At 38.9% G+C, this 17160-nt stretch overlaps 1 protein-coding gene across 4 annotated transcripts in view; it reads right to left on the bottom strand.

Annotated features, from left to right (window-relative positions):
- Positions 1-17160, bottom strand: part of LOC121524730 (transcription factor 4-like) — a 349074-nt gene that overhangs the window by 249125 nt on the left and 82789 nt on the right. The window lies entirely within an intron of this gene.

The following is a 17160-nucleotide window of genomic DNA, read 5'->3' as shown; positions in this document are numbered from 1 at the left end:
ACTATTAAAATTTTAATTTAATTTTTTCCAAGTGGGTCCTTGTGGCCCTAGCTTTTCTTAGATATGAGGAGGGGGCCATATGGCATGTAGGTTGGGAACCACTGCTTTAGTCCATGCTAACTTGCCACATCCACCTTATACTCTGCCCTAAAAGTGTAGACTGTGTAGACAGATTATTTTCCCATGTTTCTGGTATGCAAGAACACCCACAGCACGACCAAATTTTTTTTTCCCCAGCTAAAAGTCCTGCACAGCACTGTCAATTTTGCCCTTGTTAAAACAAGACACTTTCATTCAAAAGAAGAAAGAGAAGTGTGCCACTTCGAATTTACAAGCATCTGATGGTGGTGAAATGTCTGGTTTTACCTTTGTGTTGATACAAGTGTGGATCACAGCCATGGATAAAACTACCTCCAATTTGTAAAATAAGACCACAAGCTCTGAGAGTAACCCTCAAATTTCCCATACTCCCTGTCTGTGGCAATGGATGCGTACTGCAGTTTTGCTTCTATGGGTGGAGTATGTGGAATTTAAGGGTAAAGAAATAAAAAGAAAATTAAGAAAATATTCCTGTAAGACACTCCTGATCCCTTATCATCTCCATTTTTCCTCATTCTTTGTCGAGCTCAGCCATACAGTCCTTGTCATTTTTGTACTTGAAACAATGGCAGACCTTACTGTAAAACAACTACAAGACTGTCTACTTCCCTGCTCCTCTCTCAGTTATGCTCCTTTTTGTACAGAGGACATTTAGTGTTTTTTACAATTAACACTTGTGGACATATAGGTGTCAGTACTTGCTAGAGTAAGTTTGGAAATGTTGGATTGCATATTGGATATAAGCAAAACTGTAATATTGTGCATCCCTACTTTATTTTACATTACTGCAACACAAAAACAACACAAAAACACTGAAAAAAAATTCAGCAATCACCTTTAAAACAGCCTGTTTAGGTCAGCAATGTCCTAACAGTGTACAGATAAATTGAGCAGGGGTAGTTTCACTGTTTGGCTGGGTCCAAAAGGATAACAGTAGAGCTTTGTTGTAGAAGAAACTCTGAGTTTACAACAAACCGTGAACCTCAAATATGGCTGCCGTAAGCTGAGTTACATCACCTGTAAAACTATCTATGCCTCTCCTCACCTCTTCGTTTTGTTTCATCCATTTCTCTTGCTCTATTGTTTAAAAAGAGTAACAATGAAGACTTAACAAATTCCCCCCCTCCAAAAAAGCCACTAGCAAACGACCCCCCCCCCCCCCCTTCACTTGGCTTAATGAATGCCAGGCTTAATTAGAGCACCATGATGTCAGAGGCATTAATTATCAGTTGGCTTCGTTTCAGAAAACACACACTGTCTCTCTTTCTGTCTCCCTCTCTGCCTGTATCTCTGTCATAGTTTCTCTCTGCATCTGCTTTTCTTTATTTCTCTGAGTGCTTTAAAATCTCTCTCTCTCTCTGTCTCTCTCTCTTTCTCATGCTCAAACTGACATGTTTGCCCCTTGTGTTCAACAGAGAGCCTCCTTAAAAAGACAAGTTTTCCCAATTTAGGACATTTTGGTCCCAGTCTCTATCTAGTTCATCTGAATCATGAGGTATTACTGTAACTGAGACTAAAGGTCTAAAGCCTAAAAGTGATGATAATGGTTTTACTGCCAATGAAAGATGGACGGTTATAAGTGAAAATCTTTGGAGGTTTGCCTCCTGTACAGGGACAATGACAAGCTGCATGAGAGCATTTTCAACCACCAGGGGGCTGAATACATCATCTGAACTTTTTTACTCTAATTCAGTTGGAGTCATATTTGTGTCCTTTTGACATTTGCAGGAAAATAATTTAACTTCTTCCAATATTGGCTGTTATTAAATCTTTAAAATGGTTAAACCTTCCCAAAACATTCCCACTGTACATTTTATTACAATAAATTTCATAGAAATCACATTATATCAGACCAAGCTCTTGTGAGTGAGGAGTGTGCATGCCCTGCAAGCAGATCTGACTTTTTAGTGGAGGGTTTTTTCATGTTGATTCAGGAAAAGGTCTTCCCCTTATGTTGCTACAGGTGCAGGCACACTATTGTCTAAAATAACACTGCATTCTGCAGCACTAAAAGTTAAGAGCCCAAAGACATTAACCCTTTAAAACCTACCATTGTGCAAGTCCAACAGGACATGTTCTTTTTTTACATTTTTACATACTGTAGTGCCATTTTTGGGAGTATTAATACCCTTATATCCCAAGTTTTAATAGTTTTAATAATAATTTTTAATAATAAGTATTAACTTGTGTCTTAACTACTACAATAAATTGCTTAAAAGTGCAATAAACCTAAAGAGACTGAAAATCGTTTCTGTTTTTTTCACATATATTTCAAAATACAGAAATTGCATAGCTGTATCCCTCAAATTTGTAAATGTAAAAAAGTTGCACAATATCCTTTGGAACCACAAGAAATTTATTTGGAGTCTGTACATAACTTGCTGTTTGAGTTATAGTCAATTTTGTAACCTGTAAAAACAAAAAATGAATAAATAACAGAGCAAAATTTGCAAGAACAAACTATTTAAAATAGTGCAATCAAATTTCTAAGTGTGCCACATACTTATGAACATTTTTTATGTAAAAAAAAAAAACATGGTCATCCATAAAATACATGTGAAAATGAAAGAAAATCGTTTTTAGTGAGGTGAAACTTCAGAACAGAGGAACACGTGGTGTTTTTTTTTTTATGTGCGTTATGTGCGCTTTATTGTGTATTTTTAAGCGCACTGAAACATGGTGAATGTGTGAAATGTTGGTGTAACTCCCCAGATTTTAAATGTGAAAAGATTGATTGATCTATCTTCTATCTATCCAGTTTCAAATCTAGCGCCAATCAAAAATGAATATGCAAATCGTAGCGCCGGCGCTACACTTGGATCTATAGGGTTAAACCCTGATAGTTCAAAACACAAATATTCCACCTCTGTCTATTTTAGGATTTGGGATGCCTTTCATTTGTGTTGTAACACGTTTGGAAAACAAAGAAATCAACTAATTAACTTCCATCTGCGTATTTCACACTCCTGTTGTCAAACAGAAAGTCTCTGATGACCACCTAACTAAGGATGTTCCTAAGCATCTATTTCCCATTATGCTGAACGCTCATTTACATATTAATAAAAGCATTTAGATTATTTTGAAAGTAATTTAAAGACTATTTACGATAGACTGAAATAAAAAGAGCTGTATCAGTAAAATCAAACTATGTCTCATCCTATTTAAGTGCATCCATATTCAAAAAACTCAACAGAAATATTTCTGTCAATAACACATTTGTTTTTTAAAGTAATTTAGAGAAATAGATTTATCATTGGTCTTTTTTCTATCTTGTTTTTACAGACTTGTAAATCCCAAGCCGGCTAATTTGATAAACGAGTTTAACCATTAAACCGTGCGCATCCCTATACTTAACAGTCACAAAGTTACTATGATGACAACTCATCATTCACAGAGTCGCTCGGATGCCCACACAACAGTCACGCAGTTACCCTGATGACCACTCAACAATCACAGTTACCCTGATGACCACTCAACAATCACAGTTACCCGATGACCACTCAACAGTCACACAGTTACTCTGATGATCATTCAACAGTGTGTGTAGGGGGGCACTTTGTCAAATTTGTTAATTCAGATTAAACTTAAGAGGGAACTTTTGGTCCAAATTTTGTCCACTGTGAGGGCACTTCAGACGGCAATTTTTCAAAATTGTCTGTAAAGGGCACTTAAGTGGGGATTTTGTCATAGATATCGATGCAGATGACACTTCAGAGGGCACTTTGTCAAATTTGTTAATTCAGATTAAACTTAAGAGGGAACTTTTGGTCCAAATTTTGTCCACTGTGAGGGCACTTCAGACGGCAATTTTTCAAAATTGTCTGTAAAGGGCACTTAAGTGGGGATTTTGTCATAGATATCGATGCAGATGACACTTCAGAGGGCACTTTGTCAAATTTGTCAATTCAGATCGCACTTACTGAAAATTTGTCAAATTTTGTTGATTAAGAGGGCACCAAATAGGGTAGTCACTGTGTTTATCTGCCATACATGAGGACACTTTTGCAGTGGTATTTTAACTATGGTGTGAGGAGGGCAATCACCCCTCCTCCTGACCTGCCCCCTCTTTTAGTCCATCAGTGCTGTGAAGGCATGAAAAGATCACATCTTTTGAATACTGAAGATTTGTGATAAAACACCATCTTTTTTATCACATTTTGCAATAAATGAAAAGGACATGGTAATCCAAAAAGATTCAAAAACAGCTGTCGTTTAGGAGTGGATTTTTTTGTTTTCATGATTGTCTGAAATCAGATTAGAAATCAAAACTGTATCAATAACCCAGCACTACACACAAATGTATCATGAGATGAAGCAATGACAGAAGTTTTAGCCTTACACTGCAAAATCAAAGAGGGATGCAGCCAGTATGGTTTTGAGATCATTTTGGATACCACTAAAAACATACTGTGTGTTTTTAAAGGGCTGTAACGGCTCTCACCAACCCACTATCAACAGTATGTAAACAAGGCTCGGGCTTGTTAAAAACAGGGAAATGTTCCTTTAAGGCCTGCACTGTGAAAGCAGCTCTTGTCTCTCTCTCTCAGATGATAAAATACAGTTCATCTGTGGCCTCTGGGAGCCACAGTTATAGCTGAAGAGCTCTCTCTCTCTCTCCCTCTCTCACCCTCACAATAAACATACTGTTTGATGCTGCACATCTCTATCTCCCTCTCTCACCTCTCACACACACAAACACACACATACACTGTAGCGTGGCTGGCCAGATGGGACTCTTCCACATGACCAAGCCGATCAATCAACACTGAAGGGCCCAGGTGCTACTACGCACCATTTCACAGTCTGTCACACATACACACACTCACAAACAGGAGCTGTACACACACATAGCAGCAGAGGGAAAGATAAAGAACACACAAACACAGAGATTCAGGAAAATACACAAATAAATACACACAAAGGATAGAAAACACACACAGAGTGGAACATGAATGACCCGAGCTCTGTCTCCAGAGGCCTCATCTGGATGGATGACAGAAGACGAGCAGACAGACAGATGGACAGATAGATGGAGGAGAAAAAGACACAAATACGATAGATAGATAGATAGATAGATAGATAGATTGATTGATTGATTCATGTGTTTTGCTCTAAGGAGAGGCTTCTGTCTATCCATCCTTACATGGATCCTGGATCCTGGATCTACCCTGGGGTCTCCTTCCAGTTGGAAACGCCCAGAAGACCTCCACATGGCAGTGACCAGGAGGCATCCTGATCAGATGCCCGAACCACCTCAACTGGATCCTACGGATATCCGAGCTCCTTTCTTTATCTCTAAGGCTGAGCCCAAACGCCCTCCTGAGGAATTACATGGACCCCCGCGATCTCATTCTTTCAGTCATTACCCAGAGTTCATGACCACAGGTGAGGGTGTGAATGATGATCAAGTGCTAAATTGTAAGTTTAGCCTGTTGACCTTGCAGTCCGTTCTACCCTCACTCGTGAACAAGAACCCCACATACTTGAACTCCTTCACTTGGGCCAGACACACCCTCCACACCTGGAGGGACCCCTCAACCGCTTCGCACTCAGCCACAAACTGCCTCGATGCCTGCTTGAGGGCAGTTTGGGGCTGAGTGCTAATTTTCATATGTACAAATATAATTTTGACAACCTACACTCAAATGAAGCCTTGAGACCTCCATTTAGATCTTTGGCACCGTCTCTACGGGGGGCCTAGACCCAGGTAAGAAACCAATGTTTAAAACAATATAATTTCCTTTATCTTCATACCAGATGCATTATAGAGTACTGAGACAATTAAAAAACACTATTTCATATGAAAGATGCACTGGAGAGGAATGAATCCATCAAAAAATGCAGGAAAATACCAGAACACTGTCTAAATTCTACAACAGCATTCTACAGTAGTTCCCCTGTAGTTTTTGAACATTAAAACAAGAAATTAAATCAGTACTGAGTGCCTAGAAATTCTTTTTCTCTATTTCTGGTTTGTCTTGATTCATACCATAAAATAAAACTTTTCAGGATGGCTAAATGGACCACCACAACATTTTTTTGTCAGATATCCTAGTTGGTCAATCATCCACACCTACAGCCTCATCCAAGCCACGCCCCCCACCAAATGACAGCCAATGACAGCCAGGCCGAATGGCAAAAACTTTGTTTGTGTGGAATGTGAGAGTACATAAACCCTGATGGCTCAACCCTTGACATTGCAGAGGTAGTGGCTACGGATGGACTGATCCAAAGAGTTGATCATTCAGTCTTTTTTTAAATTTTCATTGCTAAGTCTAAAAGTGTCCTTCTCTTGTGCCCTCTATGATGGAGGGTAAAAAATGAAGCCTTTTAGTGTATCTGTTCCTCAGTTTCACTTTATCAATTATTTTCCTCCTCAAACTGTGATAATCAGTTCTTTAAAAGACTGAAAAAGGTTTGTAACTAGATACTCCAGGATATGTTTCCCTCCCTGATGAGAAACCCTGAAGTGTTCCCCGATGAGCTGCTGCTTTCAGAGAGTTGGTTTTTCACATTTCCACCCTCCGCCCTCTCGCCTTGACGAGACCCATTATTACTATGTCAGATCTAATTACACAGACAATTTACATGTGATACACAGCCCCTTCAAAACAATAATATACTAAATACTCCACAGTGGCTTACAATGTGTGTCCGTGTTAATGCAATGAAGTCAATGCAGAGCTAATAAATGCATGACATCCATTCAAGATACTCAGAGAATGAATGAGACAGCGGCTGCTTCGTTATAATCAAAGGAGACAATGGGAATAAAAATCACAGAGGGAAGAGGAGCACTGAAGGAATCCAACCTTTTTAAATGCATTTCATTCATATTTATCTTCATTACTACTAAACTGTCCCTGCTTTATTGATTTGATTTTTTCCTGTCCACATCTTTTTACGTTGTGTGTGTTTTTGGCTTCCTTCCTTTTCAGCTTTCCTGGCTACCATTACACCATGAAGACAAAAGAACACTCCAATTAACTCATGGAAAAGATTACTGAAAATTTAAATGTGAGGATGGATACAAAAACATTTACAAGGCACTGAACATCCACCGGAGTTCTGTTAAATCCATCGTCAAGAAATGAAAGAAATATGGCACATGTGTAAATCTGCCTGGATCAGGACGACCCCACAAACTGAGTGACAGTGCAAGAAGGAGACGAGTGAGAGAGGTCACTATTGCGCCTATGACTACTCTGAAGGATGTACAAGCTTCAGCAGCTGAGATGGGAGAGACTCTGCATACAATAACTGCTGCCTGAGTTCTTCACCAAAGTTTTATGGGAGAGTGGCAAAGAAAAAGCCACTGCTGAAGAAAACTCATTAAATCTGGGCTAGAGTTTGCCAAAAGTCATGTGGGAGACTCCATGGTCAAGTGGAAGACAATTATATGTTCCGATGAGACCAAAATAGTGCTTTTAGGCCATAAGACATCACAAAAAAGAGTCCCCACTGTGAAGCACGGTGGTTGTGGCAGCATCATGCTGTGGGGATGCTTCTCGGCTGGCAGCCCAAGAAATCTTGTAAAGGAGGAGGGTAAAATGAGCAGCAAAATACAGGAAAATTCTGGAAGACAATATTATTCAGTCAGCAAGAGAACATCAGGCTTGGAGAAGATTTATTTTCCAGCAAGACATTACCTGAAACATTTGTGGCTGGACTTGAAAAGAGCCGTTCAGTGTCCAGATTTGCAAGCCTGAGTGAGACTAACAACTGTCAAAATATTGTCCCTTGTCCAATGTGAGCAAAATAGGAACAGAGCAATGGATAAAGAATGGATCATGTTGCACTGCATAACTTGCAACTTTCATGACACTACAGTGGGAATCAATACAATCAAGCTGACTTTGTCACTGACATTGCCTTGTTAGGGGACGCTGTAAGATAAAAAAACAAACAAAACTAATAATAAAATTATTATTAAAAGATTCAAATGCTAATATCGATAATCACGCCAAAAAGAAGTCACAGCATTATATGGAATGACTTTTTCTTTCTCTATATGTTGAAATAGACAGCAGAAAGAAAAGATATGGCCATGTTTTTGTGATGCCGTCTTGCCTTCCTCCTCACATCTCCTCTCTTCGTTATGTTTAAACATTCAGAGCACAGAAAGCAGCACCCAGCAGGGAGAGACAGGGGGACGACCTTGGCACCACACCCAGCTGAGGTGAGCTGCTCCTGGGGAAGAGAGGAAGACAAGAGGGGCCAGACTCCACTGAGGGGAGATGGGGTGAGAAGAGACAGAAGTAAAAAGATGAAAAAAGAAGAGATAGAGGACAAGAGAGGTAGAATGAGAAAGGGACAATAAAGATTTAAGAAGATGAGAGATGAAACCATATGATACACCAGGAGAGAAAAGGAGTGAAAACAGGGTGAGTAAGAACATGAGAAATGAGGAGTGTTAGACGGGCAGAAGAGAGACGGATCTGTATTTCTATATAAAGTGTCCAGATGTGACCTCCTCAGAGGGGGTCCGGCCTCGTGGCTCAACACTCATTAATAAGGTCACACAGAGGTGAGACAGACGGCTGACTCACTACATTTCAACCAAAACAACAAGAGGAGGAGGGAGCCAAGATCATCAGGTTTAACACACCTCTTCACACTGTATGCTTCAGCTTTGTGACGCCTTTAATAACAGATCGCTGTTTAGTCCACAAATAATAATGACCTTAACATCTAGACTTTTCAGGACACTAGAGTAGTAGGATAGAAGGGCTGATATTTCTGCATGAATAGCTTTTAATGTCCCCTTTTTATCACCATTGTGTCTTTGTGCAAAGAGGATAAGATGGCACATATTTTCATTATTTCTTTTCTAGGGATAACTCATAACCTGATTTGCTCATAAGTTGTATATTGGTATGAAAAAAGCAGGGAAAAAACGTTGTCACTGGTTTGAACAGCAGAGTCCATCAGGGCTTCAGATCAGTCATTCTTCTTCATAAATTAAGTGCACATAACATCACAACAGTCCTTCCCCTAAAAGCGGGGTTACCACATTTAGGAGTGGTATATTTAATGCCACATTTACACATCATATCAAACAGTGTCAGCCAGTCTTACCCTTTGGCCCAGAAGATTTCAAGACAGTCTGGCTGCAGACTGTTCATCCCTGACGGCCACTCTCACTGAGCATTTATCTGAGATGCTGTTTATTTCAGAACAGAAGTGCTGTAATTTGCTGGCTCAATGAAATAACCACATAGCAAACACTACAGATTGAGCAAATTTTCATGAAGAAAACAGAGATACAATTCAGACGTCTAATCCTGGATAAAATTATGTACAAACCTGTTTCAGAAGTAGTACACGAACACGAACACAAACGACGGCTCGTTTCAGCTTCATTAGCTTTAAGTAAAGATAACATAGATACACTAGCTACGTAATGAATGCTACTACATAAGTCAATGTAGCTAAGTCAGCTTTAGCAACATGAGCTTTAGCAAACAAAGCTAAATCTTACATAGCTATGTTGAGAATGTCTATGTAGCTTACATAGCTGCTTTGTGGCCTTTAGCTATTTTAGCTATGTAGCCACATTAGCTATGTAGCTATGTTGTCTATAGCTTACACAGCTTACAGAGCTATAAGAGCTATGCTTACGATGTTTTCATAAAGGACAAGTTTTTTCCCCATAAGCAGACTGCTAACTTTAGGTCAGGTTTTTGTCGTAAATCTTTTGGTATCTAACTGTTACCTTAACCCTTACCCTAACCCTAAACTGAAGTTTTAGTGTGTATTTCCATTCTGAGATAGACGGCATCTCAGATGAACGGTCTGCAGCCAGACTGTCTTGGCCAAAGCTAACATAGCTATGCTAGTTATGTAATTAACGTTACTACAAAAGCCAATATAGCTACCTTTAAAGTTAGCTTTAGCAATGTAGGCTTCAGCAAACAAAGCTAAAGCTAACATAGCAACATAAAGGATGACCTATGTAGCTTATATAGCTGCTTGGTGAGCTTAGCTTTCACTACGTAGCCGCATTAGCTATGTAACTACATTATCTACATAGCTTAAGCAGCTAATGGAGCTACATGACATACACCTGCTGCAATCAAATTTTGATCATGTAGGACAAGCTTTTCTCCTGAAGCAGACTCTATACTTGGCTTTATTAAAGGTTTTGTAATCAGGTTTTGCAGGTCAGGTTTTCGACTTTTAACTTCTGGCATCCTTACTCTTACTTAAATTTGATGTGTCTGGTAAAGTAACACCATAAATTTAGCAAATTTACCTGAAAAAATCAGCATGTAAAGATTTATATTATTTATTTATTTTTGACCTGAGCATGAGGTCAAAGCACAAATACCTCAGATTTGTTAACCTGCTGATAGGCTTGACTACATGTGTCCATCAAAGAGGCATACATGAAGTCTTAGTTCACCTTTAATGGAACTAAATTAGCAGTTTGCCTTAGCTTTAATGCTACAATGAACACATCCTGGTTGCACAGAAATCAACTTTAGCATCCATTTGATCTTAAAATGCTTAATAACACTATCAGACTGGCCCTTTCCTTTCTTAATCCAAAAAAGCCTCAACTGTGAACCAAAAGTCTTTGTTAAGCATGTCTTATTGAGCCAACTTCTGTGTTTTCCTACTGAACTACAGATTGTATCTGCTGTGAATCAGAATCCGACCGAAGCCTCATCAGATCGTTTATTTATAACAGAACAGAATGTGCTTACAGGCTGAAAGCAGCGAGACGCTCATTTACTATGTAGGTGACAGTTACAGGGAAGGAGGGGTTCATGGTGGTGCACCTGCTCTGCAAAACCACTTCACACAGGTACGCACACACCAAATAACCACTGCATACTCACATGAAAGCTAGAGGGACACAAAGCCTCAAACGTACACAAAAACCTAAACACGTGAAAAAATCGATCATATAGGATGAATGCTCTCATTCACACGAGCTCACACTCACATTGAGCACATGAAAGCAACATCAAATGCATCATAGAAAGACCAACAGGTCAAAAATATGTAAACAATAAAATGCTCTTTTAATCAATACAACTACATGCATGACAGCAAGAATCCAACAATGTTTTAGATATCAAATGGTGCACACTGAAACCACATAGACACTCGTAAACCACACAAAGCCTCATTCATACAGAAGCTTACAACACACTATTATGCACCAACCCGCCAATTCACAGGAAACACAAACCACTATAACCCACAAAGACACACATAGATGCTGTATTCTATAATTCACAGACAAGTAGCAGAGGAACAAACATCCAAGCATGCATAGTGAGACACACAAAAACTTAATGCAATAAACACAAGCATCAACCAAACTGCTTGCATACTGGTATGTTACAGAAGTGGGTGGTTAACCAGTATGAAATTACGGCTGTCAGCTCCAGCTCGTCCTCACCTCAGTAATTCACCTTACAAGTGACTTCTGAGCAGGGAAATTTGGAATAAAAGCATTCTGTACAAACGAGGCGAGTTTCTCCACCTAAATACCAAAGTGGCTCAAACTGTGTTGATCTCACCTTTGACATAATGTGACCATGGAGCAGTGTTGCAACTGAACTTTGTCGCTAAGTTTAGCGAGTTTTTAGAACTGTCTAGCAACTCTTTTTCAAATTGGATTGATGTAGGCTTTTAAGTGGACCGTAATGTTTAAAACTAAACCAAACTTAAGAACACTAAACGTATAAAAAGTTGAATAATAAATAAACTAAAAACTAAAAATAAAATTTGAAGTAACCACCAGAGTTTGAGTCGTTTTTGCCAGTCCCACGCCCAGATAAAGGAGGAGGGTTAGAACTGTGATATTATAAAAACTAGAATCGACAGAAGAAAGTTCATTTGCAGTTCCAAACATATTTAGGGTGTTTTTACTCACTTTTTGTCTCTCCCATGACATTATTCCTCTCTCCTACAGCGTCAATTACGGTGAAATGCATACAGCCAGTTACACAAATTAGGTGATGATGTCATTTAGCAACTTTTAGGGCAGCCAGTAGCTACTTTTCTTACTAAGGAGTTGGCAACACTGCCTTGGAGTGGCTTACAGGGTTTCAGCCTGAATGTTTTCTCTTTAACACCAACTCGCTTGGCTTGGTAATAAGTGTGTTTCTGTGAAGTATTACAATCAATAAATTACCAGAGAAATCAGTGATAAAAAAACAAACAGACCCTGCTGATCACATCATAAAAAATCATTCTTGTAGCCAAAATGATCAACTAAATCAATGAACCATGAGTCAACTAAATCAAATTTATATTTTCTAATATCTCACATACAAATACTACAGTAAAAAACACCATCTAATGTTGTATTAAATTGATTTTTTATCTTCATATTGACCCAAAGTCTCCATGTGTCAGAGTGGGTATCAGTGTTTACAGTTTAGATGAGCTGCAGCCAAGCAATCCCACAAACCCCAGTTTAGCCCCACGCTGCAGCAATTTCCATAAATATTACATAGCCTTTGACAACAGGCCTTCTATAACAATATACCATGGTTTATGACTGAGTTGCTTTAGGCCCTATATTCAAATACATAAGCTGTGACTCTGATCATGGTCAAAAAAGCAGCTGTAAATACTGTAACTGCACATTCACTATAATGGTGGCTCCACACAAGCTGGAATAAATCCAACAATAAACATGTAGTATTGCTGATAAGCACTTCACAGTAGAGGTCCCTAGGTGTCATGTTATTCAGATGCTTTCATTATGAAAGAGTCATATCAGGAAATGAGTGTTTTCAGAAGGAGCTTAACACAACTCAGCAGGGAAGAAACCAAACTTCAAAACACACAAATTTGGTCAAAACCTAAAACATACTAAGTACTGACCACACTAAATATTTAAAAAGCATCTTTTTTTGTGACTTCACACACAGATGTGTTGACTATTGCATCACAGGTTTGTTCTAGAGGAGAGAAGGGGTCATATCACAAGAACATGCATTTAAATGTGTGATCCTTTTTAATTTTGTAAAACTGTAAAATAAGAGTAAAAAAAATATTGTATAAAAAATTTACATCATATCCCCTGGCTCTGTTATGTTATATATAACTGTAAATGCATTCAAAGACACATCTTCTGATTGTTGGATCGCCGTGTTTTCCTGTGTGTGCGTTCCTGTGTGCATCTGAGAGTGTGTCGGCAGATTAATCTAGTGGGGTCGCTGAGATGACACTAATCCCTTCGCTGATTATCTAGAGCATAACATCACTCTAATCTGATGGTGGGGGGTTAAGAAAGACAGACAAGGTTAGAGAGGGGGAGAGAGAGAAAGTGAGACAGAGAGAGAGAGAGGCTGCGTTTACACACATGCTCATGCTGGGTTCATTAAACTCTGTAGTCTTTCTTCTTTTTGTTTGAGTTCATTTCAGGTGAGAATCTTGAGTCTTGAACAATATGAGTGGATCATACTGGCTTAGTAACGATGGAAGGCAGGCACATTTATTGTCATACCTTTGGACATATTCAGACTCAACAGATTTGCCTCAGTATCATTTGAATGGCTTGAGACAATCATCATGTACACCCTTAAGTTTATCGGTGAGACAGAAACTAAAGTATAATGCCTTGACACAACAGGCCTGCCCACAGAACTGACTGAAATGCTGAAAAACCCTAGAGAATAGGCTCTAACCAGTAAGGGATTATTCATTATATCAGTCCTTGTAAAGTGTCTTGAAATAACTTTGGTTATGAATTAGTGCTATAAGAACAATGATTGATTGGTTGATTGACCTAGTGTTGGATCAGTAGCATTGGTGCTGACATCCTGGCAAACAGTTCCCTCATTTTGAAGTTGAACAGTGTGTAAAGCTATTATTGGGTTTTGATGTTGAAATTATTTATTTGTGCTATTTTTATTTCCACCCATTTACTCTCATTTGCCACTTTTAACCCATTGTTGCTGTTTGACACCCTTCCTTGCCACTTTATTTTGCCACAATAAGCCTGTTTTTTGGCCCTTTTTTTTTGCACTGTTATCCAATTTTTGCCACTTTACACCAATTTTTACCATCCTCTGTCCTTTGTTCCACTTTTAACCCAGTTTTGCTATTTATAACCCTTCCTTGCCACATTTTGCCACTTCTTTATGGCACTTTTTTCCAATTTTTGTAATTTTTCCATACATTTTTTCCACTTTATGACCATATGTGCCAAATTTGAGCCATTTTTACAATTTTCATCAATTTTTCCACTCCCCCCCCCCCCCCCTTCCTATTTTCCACTTTTAACCCAGTTTTGCTGTTTATCGCCTTTTCTCGCCACTTTGGACCCATTTTTACCACTCGAAGGACATAAGCACCACTGTTTTGCCATCTTTTTGTCACTTTTCACCATTTTTTGCCACTTCTTTCTTTGCAAATGTTCCATGCATTTTTGCCATTTTCAACCCCTCTGGCTACTGATACTGCCAACTTCAACCAATGTTTTGCCATTTTCCATTCATTTCCTACTTTTACCCGGTTTTGCTGTTTATCACCCTTACTGCCAGTTTTAACCTATTTTTGTAACTGATTTTGGCACTTTATCCTATTTTTGACCACTCTAAGACCATAAATGGCACTGTTTTGCCATGTTTTACCAATATTTTCCAAGTCTTTTTGCTACTTTTTTCCCATTTTTGTCATTTTTCCAAGCATTTCTGCCACTTCACAACTACTTGTGCCAATTTTAAGCAATGTTTGTCATTTCCCCTCCCTTTTTACACGCTTTGTTCACTTTGAACCAATTTCTGCTGCTTTTTGCCCATTTTTGCCACCATCAACCATTTTTTGCTGCTATTCACCTTTTTTTTTCAACTTCACCGCCACTTTTTGTTCAAGTTTGCAACTTCTTTACACTACTATATCACATTTTTTGCTGTTTTGCCATTTTTTGTTCTCTTTTCTCAATTTTGTAATTATTTTCCATTGAAATTTTCTCAGTTTCTTTTTTTCTTTATTTTCTGGCATCCTGGTGTTTGTGCACATCACACCTTAGTTGTGAAGACTGACAATTATTTTCTTAATCATTTAGTTTAGTGTGCCCATCTGCAAAAGGGGTAAACATTTTTTTCAATCCTATATTGTACTAACCTGACACACCAGATAGACTTGTTTCACACATCCATCTGGAAAACCTCCAATAGACTGTGTTTGGGAAAGGGCAGAACCTTTGAAAGAAAACTCAAAAACTCTGTCACATCTTTACGGACCAATCACAGCGACAAAACACATGAGGTCATAGGTGTGCGCTGAGGAGTAAGCTCCATAAAGAACTGCATAACGTGAACCATGGCGACTTTTGTCATTTTTGGAGAGACAACAACTCAGTGCTGTTCTCTGTTCTTCTTTTAACAAAGAAATGTCATCAAGTTCTGATAAAACTGATACTTTGGCAGCATCCACGCTAATGTCTTCCACCATAATTGCACCTTGTCGCTGCTTTCTTATGTCATGACTCCACCGCCCTCAGAAGTACTGCCTCTTATTCCTGATTGGTCTTGTCACTTTCTTACAGGGCCCTATCTGTATATATGGGCGCTTTGCAAGATGGATTCGCCAGTGAGAAACACAGAAATGGGCGAATCCATCTGCTTTGCAAGGTTAAAATTTTACTGAGAAAATATCATTTTTGCTACTTTGATAAGAGGGGTTATTACTCAGGTTGAAGATAAAATATGGTTATCGCAGTTTAATTTTATTATACACCATGATTTCACTGACACATTTGGCTGGGCCCCAGAGAGCTCCCCTTTATCCCCCTTTATGAGCTGCGTTTGACAATAGTAATAGCCAGGGTTTTGGACTCAGCTGTCATTTTTGTTGAGGGGATATCTCTGAAATATTAGGTGATGAGATTTTCTTCAAACTTTGCAAATTTGTCATCTGCCTCAAGAAATGGATTTAAGCCAGTTGGAGACAGAAACTAACATTTCAGTGACTGGTATTTGTGTTTATGAAGCAAAGAAAAACTCCAAACATTTGCACTGATAAACCATCAGTGGTATTGATGAAAGCTCTGTGACTTTTTTTAGTATTGACATTGAAATAACATATTTCCAGCCATGAAATGCAAAAAAGATGAAAAAAGGCAGAGGAACACAGAAGCAATCTGATTTATCCAGATTAGAAAAGTCACAGATAAAAGTGAAAAGGATGTTTTCTACCACAGCGTCGAGATGTTGAAACTGCATGTGTTATCGTCTGTGTATATTCCATATCCCTGGCTGTCTCTGTCTCTTAGTGTTATCATTATCAAAGTAAATTGCAGCTCCCGTGTGCCAGATGAAGAATGCAATATTTCCATTTCTGACTGTGCATCAGCTCGTCCCTGTGAGCCTCTGCAGCTCCATACCATAATCACAACACTGTCACAACACATGGAGCACACCATGGATCATCCCAACAGCAGCACGAGCCCAACGAGCTCAAGTTTTACATTTCTTTTACTGAGTTTCTTTTCACTAGGGTGTATTCACGGTTTAATGAAGAAACATTTTTATAATGTTTATACTTGTGTTGACAGGGTTCCAGCAGATCTTTGAAAAGTCATGAATAATCTTAAACTGCATATTTGAAATTTAGGGCTGAAAAGAGTCTTAAAAAGTCAGATTTTTTACCAGGGAGAGGTCTTGAATTTTAGCAGGCACTTGCATGAATATTCTCCATAATTCAGGGTATTCAGTGTTGGATGTTCTCTGTTCACTGTGATTTGATAACCTCGGTATCAGTCAAAATGTGTTATGATGAATATTAGTATACTGTGTTTGGTTGAATAGAGGCACTTTAACCATTTTAAGTGGCAAGCAACAATCATCTTTATACATGCTTCATAGACGTTGAAGAGACTGTTGTTGCCTATGCAGCACTACACTTGACTACAACTTTCAGTTATCCATCCAAATCCAGCCTGTGGCTCCTTTCCTGCACGTCATCCCCTACTCTCTCTCCCTGATTTCCAACTCTCTATCTCGTCAAAAGCCCTCGCCAGAGAAAGAGCACGCAGAATTAAACTCAACAAAGAGAGAGCAAGAGAGGGAGAGACAGAGAGGCGGTAAA

Source organism: Cheilinus undulatus, linkage group 17 (assembly GCF_018320785.1).
Source record: "Cheilinus undulatus linkage group 17, ASM1832078v1, whole genome shotgun sequence".
Taxonomy (NCBI): domain Eukaryota; kingdom Metazoa; phylum Chordata; class Actinopteri; order Labriformes; family Labridae; genus Cheilinus; species Cheilinus undulatus.
The sequence above is the reverse complement of the archived record's forward strand: the minus strand, read 5'-3'. Positions and strand labels throughout refer to the sequence as shown.